Raw genomic sequence first — 17836 nt, 5'->3', positions numbered from 1 at the left:
AGAAAATGGGATTGGATACTACTTGATTGTATTGTATAAAAAAACTGATCAAAGAAAAAATTGGCTTAATGGCTTGGCTCTGGAAAATTCTTTTGCAGCATTCATCACTGATGACATAATCCTAATTAAAATTATTGGGCTCCAGTTTTGGTGGGGATGTAAATTTGCTAGTGTCTTTGGAGAGCACTTTGGCCATCTCTATGAAAATTAAAATTGCATTTGGCTTTGACATAGCAATTTTACTTTTGGAAATTTATTCTACAAAGAAAATTGCACATGTACACGGAGGTATACACAAGGATATTACTATGGCATTGTTTGTAGCAACAATGGTTGAATAAAACACTAATGTCCTTCAGTAGGAAGCTGGTTAAATACATCATGGGACATCCAAGCTATGAAAACCTAGGCAGCCTCGAAAAGGTCATAAGGTTCTGCAGCGACTGTGATCACCCCACCTTCGTGCACTCTGCCCCTGCAGTGACAGGCTAGGAGGGAGAAGTCATGGGGCCCCAGGGAGCTTGTCCAGTGCCTGAAGCAGCCTCCCACCCTGGCAGGCCTAAGGCCTATGGTGCAACTTTCGTCACAGTCTACTACCCACAGCAGGGGGTGAGGGGAAGCGGGGAACAGACCACACAACACACGAGACCGGACCTTCCTCCGTGGTCTGCATCACCATGGAAACCGGGGACTGCCCGGCACTGATGGCGGGAAAACAAGGACCAGGGCTGAGTGGAGCGCCCCGACCATCTTTGGAATTTGGAGAGCCCAGGGAGTCCCCGACCCCAGCTCCTCTTGTTGGTCTGTGACTCCACCCTTGAGGCGAGGGCTGCAAAGGGCTTCCCCAATTCCTAGGGGACTAAGTGCCTTAACCCGGGTCGTAGAAGGACCCGCGCGGCCTCCTTTTACGCGCCCTTGCTGGAGCTGGAGCGCTCGCGGGCAGGCCCAGACCCGCCCCTTTCGACCCCTCATCACCATGGCAACCCGGAGTCTGCAGCGTGTCCTGGGGAAGGGTCCAGGAGAAGGGCCGAAGGGGTGCGGCAAGCGGGAGATGGAGCATAAATGACGGAAGAATGCAGGAAGTGCAGGGCCGTGGACATCGTTTTTTTTTTTTTTCTGCGTGTAGGAAGCCCGGGGAATTTGTGGCAGCCTCCGGTGTCGTGGTCACGCCTGCTACGGGCCCGGAGCAGCGGCGGTGCTGCCTCCACGGCCCGCAGGGCTTTCCCCGGGGAAGGTCCGGGACCGGCGTCCAGGTCGGGCGGGCAGCAGGGGGCAGTAGCGGCTCGCGATGCAGGGACGCTCCTGGTGCGGAAATCTCGGGCCGGGAACCGGAGACCTGGAGAGGATCTGACCCTGGCTTGGCCCTGGCTGAGGATTATGCCGTGACGCTCCATGTCCTGGCGTGAACGAGTCTCTGCCGGGTCCCCTCACGCCCAGGCTGTATCAGCTCCCACCGCTAGTGGTGACATCGCTAGTGGTTAAGAGCATGGAGTCTGAGCTCAGATTACTTGAAGAAGTTACTCTTCAGAGACCCAGTGGCTTCATCTGAAAGTGGTGATGATGATAGTAGTTATCTTAGGGATGCTTTAAGTGTTAAACGAGGTAATGGAACTTGCACAGTTCAGTTTCTGGCACCTCACAAGTGCTGCATAAAGGCTAACTGCTCATAGATGACCTTGGGCAAATTACCTAACCTCTCGTATTTAATCTTACCGCACCGAAAAATGGAGGCAGTACCCACCCAACAAAGTTGTGAGCACTGTAAGAGTTAATATTTATATCGTCCCTAGAATGACACCGGGCACAGACTAAATGCTATATAAATGCTCTCGGTTATCACACGTGACTACTTTATTGTTATCACTATTAGCACCTGCTTGCGTGGTTGCTTGTGAATTGGACATGATTGATTTTGTCCAGCCATCATGAGGACTTTCAGCCTCCAGATAGATTATAGATATATTTGCCCACATTTATCTTTTCCCTCTCAAAGCTGCTTAGCTTTTCACATGGTTAGAAGAGGCAGTATGTTGTCCTCAAAAGATGATGGGGCTGTGAGTCACTGGATTTTGGAGTTTGTTATGCTAATAGTACTTTGTATGACCTTGGGCAAATCACAGTTTCCTCCTTTATCTTTAGGGCTCTTTCAATAAAGTGTGCCTGGTATTTATTTATGTATGTTTGGCCTTTCCTAGTAATATATTGAGTAAGAATTAATTAGCATCGTCTATGTCAGCAAGTCTACAATAGTAAGAATATGGCAAGTACTATGAGGAAGGTACAGATGAGAGGCTGTGGGAATTCTGAGAACGGGTTAATCACGTCTCAATTTATACTTTGTCTTTGTAATAGGTAGAAATGCCTAGACATTTGGAAGTAAAATGAGGATGGTTCATTCCATTCCTGCACCCTATAAGAAATCTGGGAAGTTGAATCCACCCCCAAATCCCTCACTCCACCACCACCCTCATTTCTAAGTTGGCCACTATGCAGCTAAATGCATTCCTGTCTGTTAGTCTAATCTGCCCTATGACAACTGCCAGGGATTCCCAGACTGGGGCTCCCAGGCTGACCTCCACTGGCTGAAGCATCTGGTAATACAGCCATGTGTTGCTTAACCATGGGCTATGTTCTGAGAAATGCTATAAGTGATTTCATTGTGTGGACATCAGAGCGTACTTACACAAAGCGATGTGGTATAGCCTACTGGTCCTAGGCTACAGACTTGTACAGCATGCTTCTGTAGGCAATTGTATCACATTGGTATGGGTGTATCTAAACATATGTAAGTATAGAAAGGGTATAGTACATATTTTTCTGCTCCTTATAATCTTATGGGACCACTGTCATATAAGGGGTCCATCTTTGAGGGAAACATCATTGTGCAGCATATGACCAGTAGTTTTCTTCTTTTGTCTTCTAAAAAACCCTCAACTCACCAGAAGGTGAGACTCCTAGTTAACCTCCTTAAGTGTTAATCCACAGGTTAAATGGTAAACAGTGTTTTGTGGTGGTTACCAGGAATTGTTTTTGAAAGTCAGAGGGGATTTGAGCCCCCATGTGCCCTTGTATAAGTCTCTGAGCCTCAATTTTCTCATCTTTGTAATACCCAGGGCTGTCATGATGATTACAGGAGATACTGCACTTAAAGGGTCCAGCCATGCTTGGTGCAAAGCCAAGTGCTCTTTTCATCACCATCGTCGATATCACATTGTCAGCTTACAAAAGGGAGGGTGATCTTTTGTAGCCTTTTTCCTCTCTTCGTTGCCTGGCACATAGTAGGGGCCCAGCAAATGTTTGTTGAATGAATGCGCAAACCAACCCAGGAAACTCTAGTGACAGTCAGTTTCACATTGCCCTAACCAATAGCAGCTAATATTTATTGAATGCTCGTTCCAAAAACTGTATTATGCCCCATTACCTTAGTTAACATCCAAGTCTGATGACCTTCTGATTTGACTTCTGATTTGACTCCTAAAGCATTGGTGTCATTGATTCACAGTCTAGAAGGTGACAGTGACGTCTGCTATAGATTCCTGTATTTCCCTGATGAGACTGACAGCAGCATCATTTCTATAATGTAGCCTCTGCTAAGATAGGAGTCTGGTGTCATGCTAATATCATTGGGTTCTGTATTCTCCCTAAGGATGAGCTGGCTTCCTTGATGCAATTTCCTCATCTCTTACTCATGGGTTGCTTGACGTTACACTCCTGAGACAGCAGGGCTGAATGAGAGTTTATTGCTGCAGCCCTACAGCTTGCAAAAGCCTGGTTTATCAGGGAGATAACATCACACAGTATCAGGTTCTCCTCCCTGTCTGGGGCTACGTTCAGAGCAGTTTAGCAGATCCAGGGAAGGACAGACCAGTGAAGATCCTTTTTCTTCTTCTAATCCTTTCATTGTGTTAGACTTTTTGGCCTAGAGAAGCCTTTAGGTAGGAATGATCTAATCCAGTTCGTGTGATACTGTTTTATGGGATTTTTAGGGTTCAGAGGTCCGCTCCCTACACCAGGAGTTTCTTTTTAGAAAGAAAAACTACCTGAACCGGCAGAGTTTGGGCCTCTTGCCTCAGGTTCAATCAGAGTGAGCTCTGTGACATCTCTGGAACATTGAGGAACAAGTTTCTTTTTATTCTTCAACAGAAACTTTGACAGCAAGAAAGCATGATCATCATACACAGGCTTCGAGCAAGATATTTATGCATTTATTTGTTCATTCAGCACATTCCCAGACACTATACTAGGGTGTTGTGGATGCAGCAAAAGGGAGCTTCTTAAGTAACATATTCTAGTAAGAGGAGATTGACAGCAAATGCATCCCATGTGGTGCCTCTCCGAAGAGATGACATGCAAATGGAGACCAGAAGGAAGTGAAGGCTGAAAAATGGTGGAAGAACCAAGCAAAGGGAAGAGCAGTGCAAAGTCTCTGAGGTGGGAGCCTGGAGTAGCTAGAAAGCAGGGAATGATGGAGCCAGTGGAGGGAGGAGAGAGGTGTGGGATCTAGATTATCAGGACCTTAAAGAGCATGGGAAGAACTCTAGAGCTGTATTCTGAGGGAGATGACAAGGAGTGAGAACAGAGGAGTGACAGGACCTGATTGGTAGGACCATTCTGGCTACTGGGTAGAGAAGAGATTTTTGTGAGTGGGTAGAATTCAGAAGCAGGGACTCATCAGAAAGCTCTTAAAAAAGTCCAGGTGTGAGGTGACCAAAGCTTGGACTGGGGCCATAGAGTAAAAGAGGTGAGAGGCACTTGGACTTGGGATGCATTTTGAAGGTAGAATTTAAAACTTCTATGAATGACTTCCATGTTGGGTGGGAGAGAAAGAGGACCCAAGAATCAGGCTTGGGGCCCTGGCTGGGTGGCTCAGTTGGTTGGAGAATCATCCAGATACACTAAGTTTGTGGGTTCAATGCCTGGTCTGGGTATATACAAGAATCAACCAATGAGTGCGTAAATAGGTGGAATAACAAATTGATGTTTCTCTCTCATCAATAAATTTAAAATTAAAAAAAAAAATCAGTTTTGAGACCTGAGCACGTAGATAAAAAGGTGCCATTTACTCAGCTAGTGAAGGTGGGAGGAGCGATAATGGGCGTTCATCACAGTTTGCCAGTTCAACTGCTTTTCACAATGGAGGGGGGCATTGCTGTAGGGTGATGTTAGAAGGTCTGAGACCAGACGAGAGTGTTAGCTGAGGTTTTCCCCATGATAGTGAGTTGCCCAAGGTTGTACAAGCTAGATCCTGAAGTTAAATCAACTGATCCCCAGTGTGAAGGCTTCCTAGTGCCTATTAGTGTCAACATAGTTTCATTTCTGTTGGCTCCACTTCAAGTTCAGGCAGCTGTGACCGGAGGCACTAGGCCACCCACAGTGTGTTTTGATGCCCAGATGGTTCCATGTTGTGGAAAGAGGTCCTGCCATGTGGATTTGCAAGTGAGCCAGCCTTATCTTCTCTCTCAGTATCATCCTGGGAAGACAATTAGACAAACTGGAATACAGTTGGAAGAGGATGTTCAGCATGGGCAAGACACTGAACCCCACACCCTGAGCAGGGACAGCTGATGGACCAGGGGTTGTTTACCTGCAGAAGACTCGGTGGGACTTGAGTGTTTCCTCTGATGACTGGATACCTTTGTGAGAAAGCATGCTTCCTGCTACTTACTGTGTGTCTGCTGGTTCTGATTACATATAATTTGTGGTTTTCATGCCATTAAGATATTACCTTTCAGCTATTGATGGGTTTGACACTTCCCCATAGAGGGGAAGGCATGTGACCTGGTGTCAGCATTCTTGTCACCAGTCTGATCAGTGTCTAGCAGATGTGTGTTCCCCAGACTGAAAATTGGAACAGACGCAGGGATCTAAAGTTTTAAACTGAGTCTTTTGGGTCTTGACGTCCAGGGAAATGAGATCGTTCCCATTGGAGCATGAAATAAGGTGGGGGCTTCACAGGAGCTGGAAAGGACTTGAGAGAGAAGGCAGCGCACTGTGGCCTAGAAGACAGATGTTAACTGTGTAAGCTCCACGTTTGTCGGCTGAGAGCCAGAGGTCTGTCCTTGGTAACTTAACTGTTCTGTCAGTTAGGAACATGTACAAGAATACCACCTAAAGTATCCTTTTAAGAAGCAGGGCGTTTTGGTTTGTTTTGCTTTGCTTTGTTGACAAGAGATCCGAACTGGGTAGTTGGCGACATTGGTTCAGCGGCGACGTGCTGCTCTCAGGAACTTACTCCTGTATATCCTTTCTCTCCCCTCTTGCTTGGCAGATTGGCCACCAGTGATCTGCCCCAGCTCTTGGCATGAAACCATTCAAGGCAGGAAGAAGTGGGAAAGAAGGAGAAGGGGCAGTGCCAACTGGTTCTGTCTCTTTTTTTAATCAGAAAAGCAAAAAGTTTCTCCGGACCCCACGCTCATTCCCACCCCAGCAGCCTTCGCCTTGGCCAGAACTTTGTCACACAACCACCTCTAGCTGAAAGAGAGGCTGGAAAGTGAGTAATTAGCTTTGCAACCTCCCTTGCCGACAAGGGAGAAAGGGGTAGGACAGCACTATCTAATGGAACTATAATGCGAGCCATACATGTAATTTTAAGTGTTCTAGTAGCCACATTTAAAAAGAGGCATAAAGTCCTGGCTGGCATGGCTTAGTTGGTTGGGCACCTTCCCAAAAAGCAAAAGGTCACCATTTCCATTCCTGGTCAGGGCACATGCTTGGGTTGTGGGCCTGGTCCCCAGCTGGGGTCATCCAAGAGGCAACCAACTGATGTTTCTCTCTCAAATGATGTTTCCCTCTCACATGATGTTTTCCTCCCTCTCTTCTTTCTACCGTCTCTTCTCTCTAAATAAATAAATTAAATCTTTATTTTAAAAAAATGGTGTAAAGCCTTTTTGGCTTCATTGGTTGGGCGTTGTTCTGCAAAGTGAAGGGTCACCTGTTCAAGGTCACATGGCTTGGGTTACGGGTTTGGTCCCCTGTCTCAACCTGCTGAAGAGAAAAAAGAAGGGACATTTGGAGTTGTATCAGGACTAAAGTAATACAAGGGGAAGGAGGTGGAATTTAAACTTTGAGAGCCGCTAGCAATGGCATCATGGATGGATGGGAGGAGAGGAACAGCAAGAGGTAGACTGGTTGCTATAGTGACAGAGAGTAAAATTTTTGTCAGAATGAAAATAAAACTATTTCTTTCTAATCACAGAAGTAATAGTTTTGCAGACAGTGAGGAAAACGAAAGTGCCAAAAATAAAAGGTACTATAATACTAGAGATAGTCACTGTTAATGTTATATTTTATTTTATTAATTTTTATATTTATACACAGATGTATGTATTTTGAAACAAACTGTAATAAAGATCTATGTAACCATCTTATTTAAGTGTGTAGTTCAGTAGCATTGTGTAATCTTTTTTCCATTTTAAAATATAGGCCTTTTTCTAAGTCACTATTTTTCTATATAGGATTTTTAATAATTGTGATTTTATAGTATTCCATCATATGGGTGTACTATTATTTAATTTAATCAGTTCTCTCTTGTTAGACATTTAGTTTGTCATCAAGTTTGCCTGTTGTGGACGATGTTGCTATAATCACATGTACATTGTACATAACTCCTAGTGCACGTTTCTGATCGTAGTGCATGTTTCTGAGGGGTTATGAGTACTGTAAGACAAATAATACATGTTGTCACCTTCTCAAGACTGTACTAATCGCGTCTACTTACAACATGAAAAGGAGTGCTCATTTCATGAGAAAGAACTTTGTAACAGGGTTGCCAAAGAAATAATGGAGGACAGTGAGCTCCCTGGCCTGAGAACTGTTGGTACGTAGGCAAAAGTCACGGCCTCAACCTTTTTTCCTCATACTGAGCATCAGTTTGGACGGCTTCTAAAAGGAGTCAACCTCTTTCTCCTGTTCCCTTGTTGGACATCACGGTGCTAGATTCTTTGGTGGAGGAAATATTCTAGAAAGCAATACTCCACTGGGGCCAGGGCTGGGGTAAATGACCTTTAAGATTTCTCCTGACCTTAATGATCTATGTATGGTGCTTCTATTTTTCTATTTGTTTGTTTTTTCCCTTTCTCTTTTTTTTGCCATTGTTTCTTCTTTCTCCCTGATACGCCAAGATTTCTTCTTTTACCATTTTCTTTCTAGTCGAAGAACTTCTTTGGCCAGCAGGTGTGCTGATGTCAAATTCATTTCGCTTTCCTTTGTCTGAGAATAGCTTAATTTCCCCTTTATTCACAAAGGATAGTTGTACCACACAGAAAATTCACAGTTAACAGTTCTTTCAGCACTTAAAAAATGTCGTGCCACTCCCACAGGCCTCCGTGGATTTAGATGAGAAACCTATCATTCAAATTGCTGTTCCCCTATAGATAATGCATCATTCCTCCCTGGATGCCTTTGACAGATTTTGTCTATCTTTAGGTTTTAGAAGTCTAATTATCCTGTGTCTTCGTGTGAATTTCTTTAGATTTATTCTCTTTGGGGTTTGCTCAGCTTCTTGAATTGTAGGTTTGAGTTTGTAAATTTTGGAGAGTTTTCAGTTATTATTTTTCTGAATACTCTTTCAGCCCCTCTCCTTTTCTCCTCCTGGGACCCCAGTGATAAACGTTGACTTTTTGTTATTGTTCCACCAGTTCCTGAGGCCCTGTTTATCTATTTTCTCTCTGTTGTTCACCTTTATTAAATTCTATTGGCCTGTCCTCAAGTTTGCTGTTTCTGTCCTGTCATTTCCTTCCTGATATTGAGACCATGCAGTGGGATCTTTATTTTTGTTATTGCATGTTTCAGTTCTACCATTTTCACTGGTTCTTTTTTTAGAATTTCTATTTCTTGCCGAGATTTTTATTTGTTTCGTTTGTTTCAATTTGTAATTGATTGTTGAAGCATTTTTATGGCAATTGCTTTAAAATCCTTGTCAGATAATTCTGACATCGAATTCATTTTAATTGGCATCCGTAGATTGACTATCCTTTCTCATTCAAGTTGTGATTTTCTTGGTCTTTGGTGTAATGGCTAATTTTCCTCTGTGGTTTCCTGGACTTGCTGCCTATTATGTCAGGACAGCTGGGGGTCCTACTTACATTTTCTATTGTAGCAGCAGTCACTGTGCTTGGGCACAGGTTCTGCCCAGCTGTGGTGAGCTGTGGTTTCAATGACAGTTTGATTTTCAGAGCCTTTGCAGTGTTCTTTGGGTCAGTCTGCTTTATCTGCTAGTGTTGGGGCTCCTCTAGGACCTTGCTAGTCAGGGGGAGAGGGTTTTTCCCAGACTGGGGCCATTGGGTGTCTCTTAGAGAGGGGAGGACAAAAGAGGTTTCTAAGGCCAAACACTTGCTGTGGCATCATCCTTTTTGAGCATGTGCCTGGGCTGTACTTGTCTCTCCAGCATGGCTCCGGATCCATCCGCTTGTCAGCACTGCCAGGCTCACCTGGTGGTGTTGGAGGTCTTCTTGTTAGATCCAGGGGAAGAATGAGCCTGCCTGGGCTGTCTTCTGTTGCTAGTTTGGGGGTCAGAAATGCCGAGTCTGGGTCCCCTTCCATTTGGTGGGGAGATGTCAAACAAGAGCTCTTCAGCTAGTCTTTGTCAGAGGACCCTGGCCCCTCCCCCTCCCTGCTTCCCATGCCCCTCTTGCAGTAAGTAATTCCTTGTTGAATGACCCTCACGGGTGACTCGATATTGTGCTGGCACTTTACCTGTCTCTGAAGTACCCTGAAATCGTACCCTTGGATAATGACTTGGGGAGCCAATCCCCTCTAGCCTTTTCAGAACACATGGCTGATGGTTGTGTCATGTTCAATCAAAAGCCTGTATTTGGTGGCTTGGCAGGTCCCACTTAGCAGGTACCAAGAAAGCAGAAGGGAAACATCGGAATTGAAAGCTTCCCCGCATTGTTCCATAGGTTCACAAAAATCCTGGGCTGCTCTGTGAGTAGAATTTCCTTTTCCTCCCTAGTGGAAATATTTCATAAGAGCCAGGAGGTATAGCATGCTCTAAATTCTTATGGAAACAAATATATCAGAGAAAATCTTAACAGTCTCCTGACATCATTTTTGTCATATTTTTATTTCAAGTAAAACGTCTACCTGTCCATTCTCAACACAGAACCTCCTCTTTAAAATATGTACTTATAAGGTCAGCTTTTGTCTTTGATTTTGTTAAAGAAAAAGCTGTGATAAAACAGGCACCCTCTGCCCAGCATGGCCTCCCTCACCTGCCTCTGTGAATCCCACCCTTCCTGCAGGTGCCACTTGCTGTTGCCTGTTCCCTGTTCCCGGAAAGCCTCCCTAACTGCCCCCGTCCACGTCCTCTCCTTCCTCTGAAGTCCTCACTGTAATATCTATTATACTTACTGTTTTGCTCTTTCTCCTGCAAGGGCATCTAACTATTGCTTACTGTTTAATTTGATCCATCTTAAAATAAAATTCAAAATCTTTTCATGCTCCATCAGGGCCCACATGATCCTGCCACCCTACAATCTCTTCCCGTCCTCCCTCAGCCTTGACACACTGACCCTTCCCGATCCTTGAGGTGTCAGACACACACACTGTTGGATCCCTGGTGGCTAAACCCTGCCTGGGGCAAGAGGTGCTAAATGAATATCTATTGAATTAAGGAATAAATGGGCTTCAATAAATTTTACTATCTTGTCATCAAAAATATTATCTCTGTTTCTCTGGCTGGGTTGCTCGGTTGTTTGGAGCATTGTCCCATACACCAAAAGACTGTGTGTTCAATACCCAGTTGGGGCGCATACCAGAGGCAACCCATCAATGTCTCTCTCTCTCTTTCTCTCTCTCTCTCTCTCTCTCTCTCTCTCTCTCTCTCTCTCAAAACAATAAACATTCTGAGGTGAGGATTTTTAAAAAATGTCTGTGTTTATTTTAAAACTTTTGGAAATATAAAAAAGTAGGGAACACCTGCTTTTCTGCTTATAATATTTTGGTTAATTTGTTTTACATGGTTATAGTCATAATGTATCTTGTGTAGAATTTGATCCTTTCATGTGTGTATGCCTTGCTTTTTTGAACCATTATGTGCATTTATTGATACTTTTTTGAATTCCACAAAGGATTTGATGCTCTTTGATACATAAAACACTATTTCTTCCTATTGTCCACAACATGCAAGCCTGTGCCTTACACCTACTGATTGCTTATGGAGCAAATGAGTGAGCCTGGGAAGCTTGCTCTTGCCAGTGGAGGTGAATGAGTGATTGTATCTGACTCTGGGAAGCAGCCAATTCCCCCCAGCTGTGCCCAGGGCATAATCCTTTTGAAGCTGAGGTCAGTTTTGGTTATTTGTGCGTACCTGTCTGTCTTTTCTCTCCTTTCTGGAAGGGAACATGTTTGCAGACCTGGTCACAAGGAGCGGCCTCCCTCTAGACCAGATCAGACTCATTCCATCCTGCCCATGTGTTTGCATGCAAAGAATGTAGAGCCCCAGCCCAGCAACTGGAACTCATCTGCGCCTCCTTTCCTCCCAACCGCTAGAGGCAAATACTCTTGACATGGCCAGAACTTCCAGACCCCTCCACCCTACCTACCAAGCTCCAGGATTCTCTGGCTAGGAGACTGCCAAAAGGATGATACGCATAGGATTCTCAGAAGCCAGCATCCTAAAATAGTACTTGTAGTTACTGGCATATGTGATTTTGCCACATGCCCTCCTGCCACATGATCATTACACAAGTTGTTCTAAACACACACACACACACACACACACAGACACATACACATCCCTGCTTCAACCTACTCCCTCACTAGATCTCAGCTCTGATATTATTTCCATAGAAAGCCTTCCCCACACCCTGGTTTTCATTATGTAACCTATAAATGGTCTCTAAGCAAACACTGTATGTCCTTCCTGGATTGCACTCATCATAGTTTATAGTTACATGATTATTTTGCATGTCTGTGTCCCTGCCATTAGACTCTTAGCTCAGTGAGGGTAGGGACCATGTCTTCTTTTGTTCACTGTGTTTCCGGTGCTTAGAACACCGCCTAGAACATCACAGTGCGCAATAAATACATTTTTTAAAAATGTTTAAAATGTTTGTTGACTTCCAAGAGAGGAGGGAAGAGAGTGAGACAGAGAGAGAAACATTGAAGTGAGAGAGGAACATCGATTGGTTGCCTCCCACTGGGACTCGAACCCACAACCTAGGCCCTAACCAGGATCAAACCTCCAGCCTTTTGGTATAGGGGATGACGTTCCAACCAACTGAGCCACACCAGCAAGGCTCAATAAATACATTTGAATGAATGATAAATGAATAATGCACATTTGGGTTTAGACAGTAAAGAGTACTGGTTAAGAGAGTGAGCTTTGAGCCAGACATCTAGTCAAACCCAGCTATGTGACCTCAAGTTGTAACATAACCTTTCTGCACCATCATTTCCCTGTCTGTAAAATGGAACTAATAATGTCACCTAGCTCATAGGGTTGTTGTGAAGATTAAATCAGAGACTCTGTGTAAAGAGTTCAAGCAAAGCCAGACTCATAGTTAGTTCTCAGCTGTATTAGCTATTATCATGACTACTATTTTCTACTCTTTTAGCCAATGGAAGTTTGCTATAATGAACATTCTTTTATGTATACTTTGATACATTTTTAATGAGTATTTCAATAGATGAGATTCCTAGAAATAGAATAGTTACATCAGAAGGTTAATTTCTTTGGAATTAATTTTTATCTATAGAGTAAGGGAAAGATCTAATTTTGCACTTTTCCAAATGGAGAGTTGTAGAGACTAATGCCCCTGTTAGTTTTCAAGGCAGCAGCAATTAGACATTCAGACATGGAGTCAGGGAGAACAGGCATTTAGTTCACTCAGGTAAAGGACACTTGATGGAAAGTTTTCACAGCTTCCTATGGCCCACCTTATCCCCCCGAGGCTCACCTAGGGTTGCAGAGATTAGGATTAGAGCAATCTTCTGTTTCTCCTCTGCTCAACTTTTTATTCCCAATACTGTGGGAAGTCATGTCATTAATACAATAGTTCCCAACCCTATGCTACAGTACTTATTTATTATGTAACTGCTAATCTAGATTTGATGTCTAGGTGTTTTAGTGTGTAAATTCTTGTTATTGGATTAGCTGTGTCTTAGACCTAAGAATTTTTAGTTTAACACAGAGGCTTTATTTCCATGTAACAGAGAAGCTTTCCAGCTGAGGGCCTTCCCAGCAGCAAGCCAGGCCATGGCCTCTTACACTGGTCAGTTGTCCCAAAATTACTTACAAACTTTTATAAATAGGAGGATCTACTTCTGGACCTTTTCCTGCTCCCCTAATTCTACAGGAAATGTTCCTTCATTCCACCCCCACAGTTCTTGTTTTTTAAAAAAACTTTTGGCTATCATCTCATCCAAGAAAACTTGAGAATCAGTTGTCCAAATTATGTCCCTAACCCCTGCAAAGTTCCTGTGTACACACGTGCTTATACATGTACATATTCTCATACACGTGCTTCTGCTGGGATTTTCATTGGAATTATATGCATCCTATGAAATAATTTGGAGGGGATTGATTTTTTTTCCAGTACTGAGTCTACTCATCCTGGAACATGAAATATTGTTTCTTTTATTCAGGCCTTTTATGTTCTTCATTAACTTTTTTTGCACACACAAATTGTGTGTACCTTGTTGCCATTGTCAATAGGGCTTTATTTATTTTTTCAATTGCTTATTACTGGATATAGGAACAACATTCTTTACTTTTGCTATTCATAGTAGGGGGTGAACTGAGGACTTCCAAGACAGATGGCTGCGTTGATCTGAGTTGCCATGTTACAGGCAGCGCTAACTCAGACACTGTAAACAATTCCCAGGCAGGGATTAGAATAACCTAGGTGTTGTTTTCAGGGCGTGGGATACTCAGTTTGCCAATAACCTCTTTACTTTGGTTACACATTTCGCTTTTGCCTCATAAATATTTCTGAGCAATCCCAGTTGGTTTATGGAATCATTTAAAGTAGCCCAGGGAAGGTGATACTGCAGTACCTTTCTAGATGATCCACTTTTATCTGTTTCTGAAGGCTTGGTTTTTTTTTCTTAGAGTGCCTTCCTTAGAGCATGTACTGCCAGTATTACACTAATGATAAGGTTTGCCTAGAGGTTTGCATTTACTCAAATTGTCTTTTCACTCCAGTCTATAGTCTCTATTATCCAGGTAAGACCCTGTGCTATTTATTTATTTATTTACCAATTTATAATATAACCATTTTATTGAGATATAATTGACATACCATACAATTCACCCAGTTAAAGTGTACAGTTCAATGGTTCTTTTTTTGTTTGTTTGTTTAGTGCATTCACAGAGTTGAGCAACCTTCACCACAATCAATTTTAGAATATTTCATCCTGCTAAAAAGAAATCCTGGACCTATTAGCTAGCTGCCCCTCCCAGTTTCCTCCCATCCTCTTCAGCCCTAGGCAACCACTAATCTACTTTCTGTCTCTATAGATTTGCCTATTTTGCACATTTTCTGTAAAAGGAATCACACAATATGTGGTCTTTTGTGACTGGCTTCTTTCACTTAGCAAAATGTTTTCAAGGTTCATCCATGTTTCAGCATCTAGCAGTACTTCATTCTTTTTTATTGCCAAATAGCATTTCACTATATGGATACACCACATTTTATTTAGCCATTTATGAGCTTATGGACATTTGGGTTATTTCTATTTTTTGGCTATGATGAATAATGCTACTATGAATATTCATGTACAAGTTTTGCGTGGACATATGTTCTCAGTTCTCTTGGGTGTATACCTAGGAGTGGGAATTGCTGAATCATATATATGATAACTCTATGTTTAACCTTCTGAGGAACTGCCAAACTGTTTTCCAAAGCAACTTCACTATTTCACATCCCACCAGCATTGCATACAATAATAAGGGTACAATTTCTCCACCCTCGCCAAAACTTATTATCGTCTTTTTTTTATTATTACAGCCATCCTATAATGGTGGGTGTGAAGTAGTATCTCACTGTGGTTTTGATTTGCATTTCCCTGATGTCTAAACCTGTTCTGCTTCTTGATATTTAAATGCCCTCTTTTGCCCTTCCTTGGATCTACCCTGGCTATATTTGTGATGGGGTGTCATACTTATTTTTTAAATATTTATTTGAGAGAGAGAGAGAAATCTGTTGTTCCATCTGTTTATGCATTCATTGGTTGACTCTCATATGTGCCCTGGCTGGAGACTGAACCCATAACCTTGACTTCTTGGGACAATGCTCTAACCAACTGAGCACCCTGGCCAGAGCCATACTTATTTTTCCCTGTTGATTCCAGAGATCCACACTCCCAACAATGTGCTCTATGACCACTGTTATTCTGGCAGAAGGAGTAGGACTTGAATAGAACCCCAGGAGGAAAGAAGCATCCAGAGTACATGTGGCTCATGACCAAGAAGGAAGTGTGGTTCTAGGTAGCTCAATCAACCATTTACTCTTGCCATAAGTATTACAAAACCCAGTACTAGATCAGAAAACAAACCTTTTTCTAGAAGCCCTCATTAATTATTAACATCTCATGGCTTGTTTGAAGAAAATTTTAATGTGTCCTATCTGGTGTGAAAATGCTGCCTGTAGTCTGCAAATTTTCCTATGAATATGCGCTGATTAACTAAGATGTGAGTATTAAGAGTAGGCCCTGGTCCAGTAGCTCATTTGGTTAGAACATCGTCCTGATACACCAAAGATGCAGGTTTAATCCCCAGTCAGGGCTCATACGACAAGCAACCCATGAATGCATAAATGGGTGAACAACAAATGTTGTGTGTATGTTGTGTGTGTGTGAGTGTGTATGTGTGTGTGTCTCCCTCCCTCTCACAAATCAATTTAAAAAAATTTTTAAAGAGTAGATGGGTGAGGAGGAAGTACCAGATATATATACTTAAAGATTGCTAAACCTGGATAAAAGTTTACCTTTTACCTATAAGACTCAGATGTCTTAGAGAATAATCTATAAGGAGAAAAGAAAAGAGAAAACTAGTAATGAGTTAATAAAAAGTGAGAGAGAAACTGGAGGAAAAAGTCAATACTTTTTGTCAGCAGGGGGCTTTTAAAACCTGAGCGTAAGGAGAATTGGAGAAATTCTTTGCTGTTGCGAGTACTATAATAATAATAGCTATCTTTAATTGCATGCTTGCTCCGTGAAAGGCATAAGGCTAAGTCTGGCCCGTGGAGTATTACATTTACTCCTCATAGCCCCCTCTCCATTTTACAGGTGAGGAAAATAAGGCCCAGAAAATTTATGTAAACCATTCAAAGTCCATAGGTGGCATTTGAAATCAAGCCTTTCTAGATGTTAGCCACTCAGAACTCTGATTGCTTCTGCAAGGTAATTGATTACAGAGGGAATATTCTAATTTGTATAGAAATAGAGATTTCTTAGTAAACTGCCAAGAGGAAAACTCAGATAGGCAAGGCTAGACTTAGATAATTGTACTGAAGAATTAAGACCATGGATTCTTAAAAAAAAAAAAAAAAAAAAAAAAAGACAGAGACCTAGATAGTCTTTATAATTGTGTAAGAAAATCAGTTACCTACTTAGACATACATGTATGAAATTGTGTATGAGCGGTGTCCCCGCTATGTCCTTTGTAACCCAGCAGGCTCTCCCATCTGTAGTTGAGTAGGGTTGTTATCATACTTTCGAGACTAATGATGTTATGTTTTCTTGTGTCTGGAAAGATTAATAAAGAAAAGACTATCTGGTGAATGTCAAAGCTCTGAGACAGAGGTTAGTGTCTGGGATGTTGAGGAATTGACAACGAAGGGCTTGTCAGGCCTCATTTTTCTACCGCAGCTCATGATAGTATCTTATAAGGTGTGGCAGCAACAAAAACTATGACTTGTAGCACAAAAAGGCCATCACTCCACCCCACCCCACCCCCCGGCCCATTTCTCAGAGAAGCATGGCTTAGTGCTTTGGGACCTTGACAGTTTCAGAGCAGGGGACCCATGGCTGGTCCTAACAGCTCCTCCCTGAGACACGCCTTTATGACTGAGACCCCTGGAGCCAGGGCCTGGCTGGGAGAATGAGCAGATCCCTGAACTGGAAAGCGTGGGGATAACTGAGACCAGAAGTCCATAGTGCATCACCTTTGACTCATCACATATTAATTGGGGCTACTTGGGATTCTGGCCAGGGGTGGAAGACTCACCCTGCATCTCCTTTTACAAGCTTTGGGACCACTCTACTCTGTTTCCTCTGTTGGGATGTATGTCAGAAGAATCCCCAACCATTTCAATATGGAGCAATCACAGAGTCACACACTGTCAGAATGAATGGGTGCTCGGAGACCATGTACTCATCACATGCCTCCTGTTAAAGCTCCTATAAATAAGCAGCTTGGCTTGAAGCATGCTATGGAGCTAGTAAGCCATGGTCACAAGACAGGTGTAGCTATAGAAGCATGCCTTACTTGTACCCCACCTTTTTTTTGAGAAGCTATAGGCTTTTTTCTTTCTTTTTTTAAAGATTTTATTTATTTATTTTGAGAGATGGGGAGAGAGGGAGAAAGAGAGGGAGAGAAACATTGAGATACATCAGTTGGTTGCCTCTCTTCCACCCCCACACCCCCACAACGAGGGACCTGGCCCACAACCCAGGCATGTGCCCTGACTGGGAATCAAACCGATGACCTTTCAGTTCGCAGGCTGGCACTCAATCCACTGAGCTACACCAGCCAGGGCAGCTATAGTCTTTTCTTTAAATAAGCATTTAATGTTATATCTTCATGTGACAGAGAAATTAAAGGATAGTGTGGCATACTGAGAAGCCATGCAGATTTAGATTTTTGAGTGTACCTCTCATCTCACCTCCATCT

This window comes from Furipterus horrens, unplaced genomic scaffold (genome assembly GCF_987537825.1).
Source record: "Furipterus horrens unplaced genomic scaffold, mFurHor1.1.pri manual_scaffold_8, whole genome shotgun sequence".
In the NCBI taxonomy this organism is placed as follows: domain Eukaryota; kingdom Metazoa; phylum Chordata; class Mammalia; order Chiroptera; family Furipteridae; genus Furipterus; species Furipterus horrens.
The sequence above is the reverse complement of the archived record's forward strand: the minus strand, read 5'-3'. Positions refer to the sequence as shown.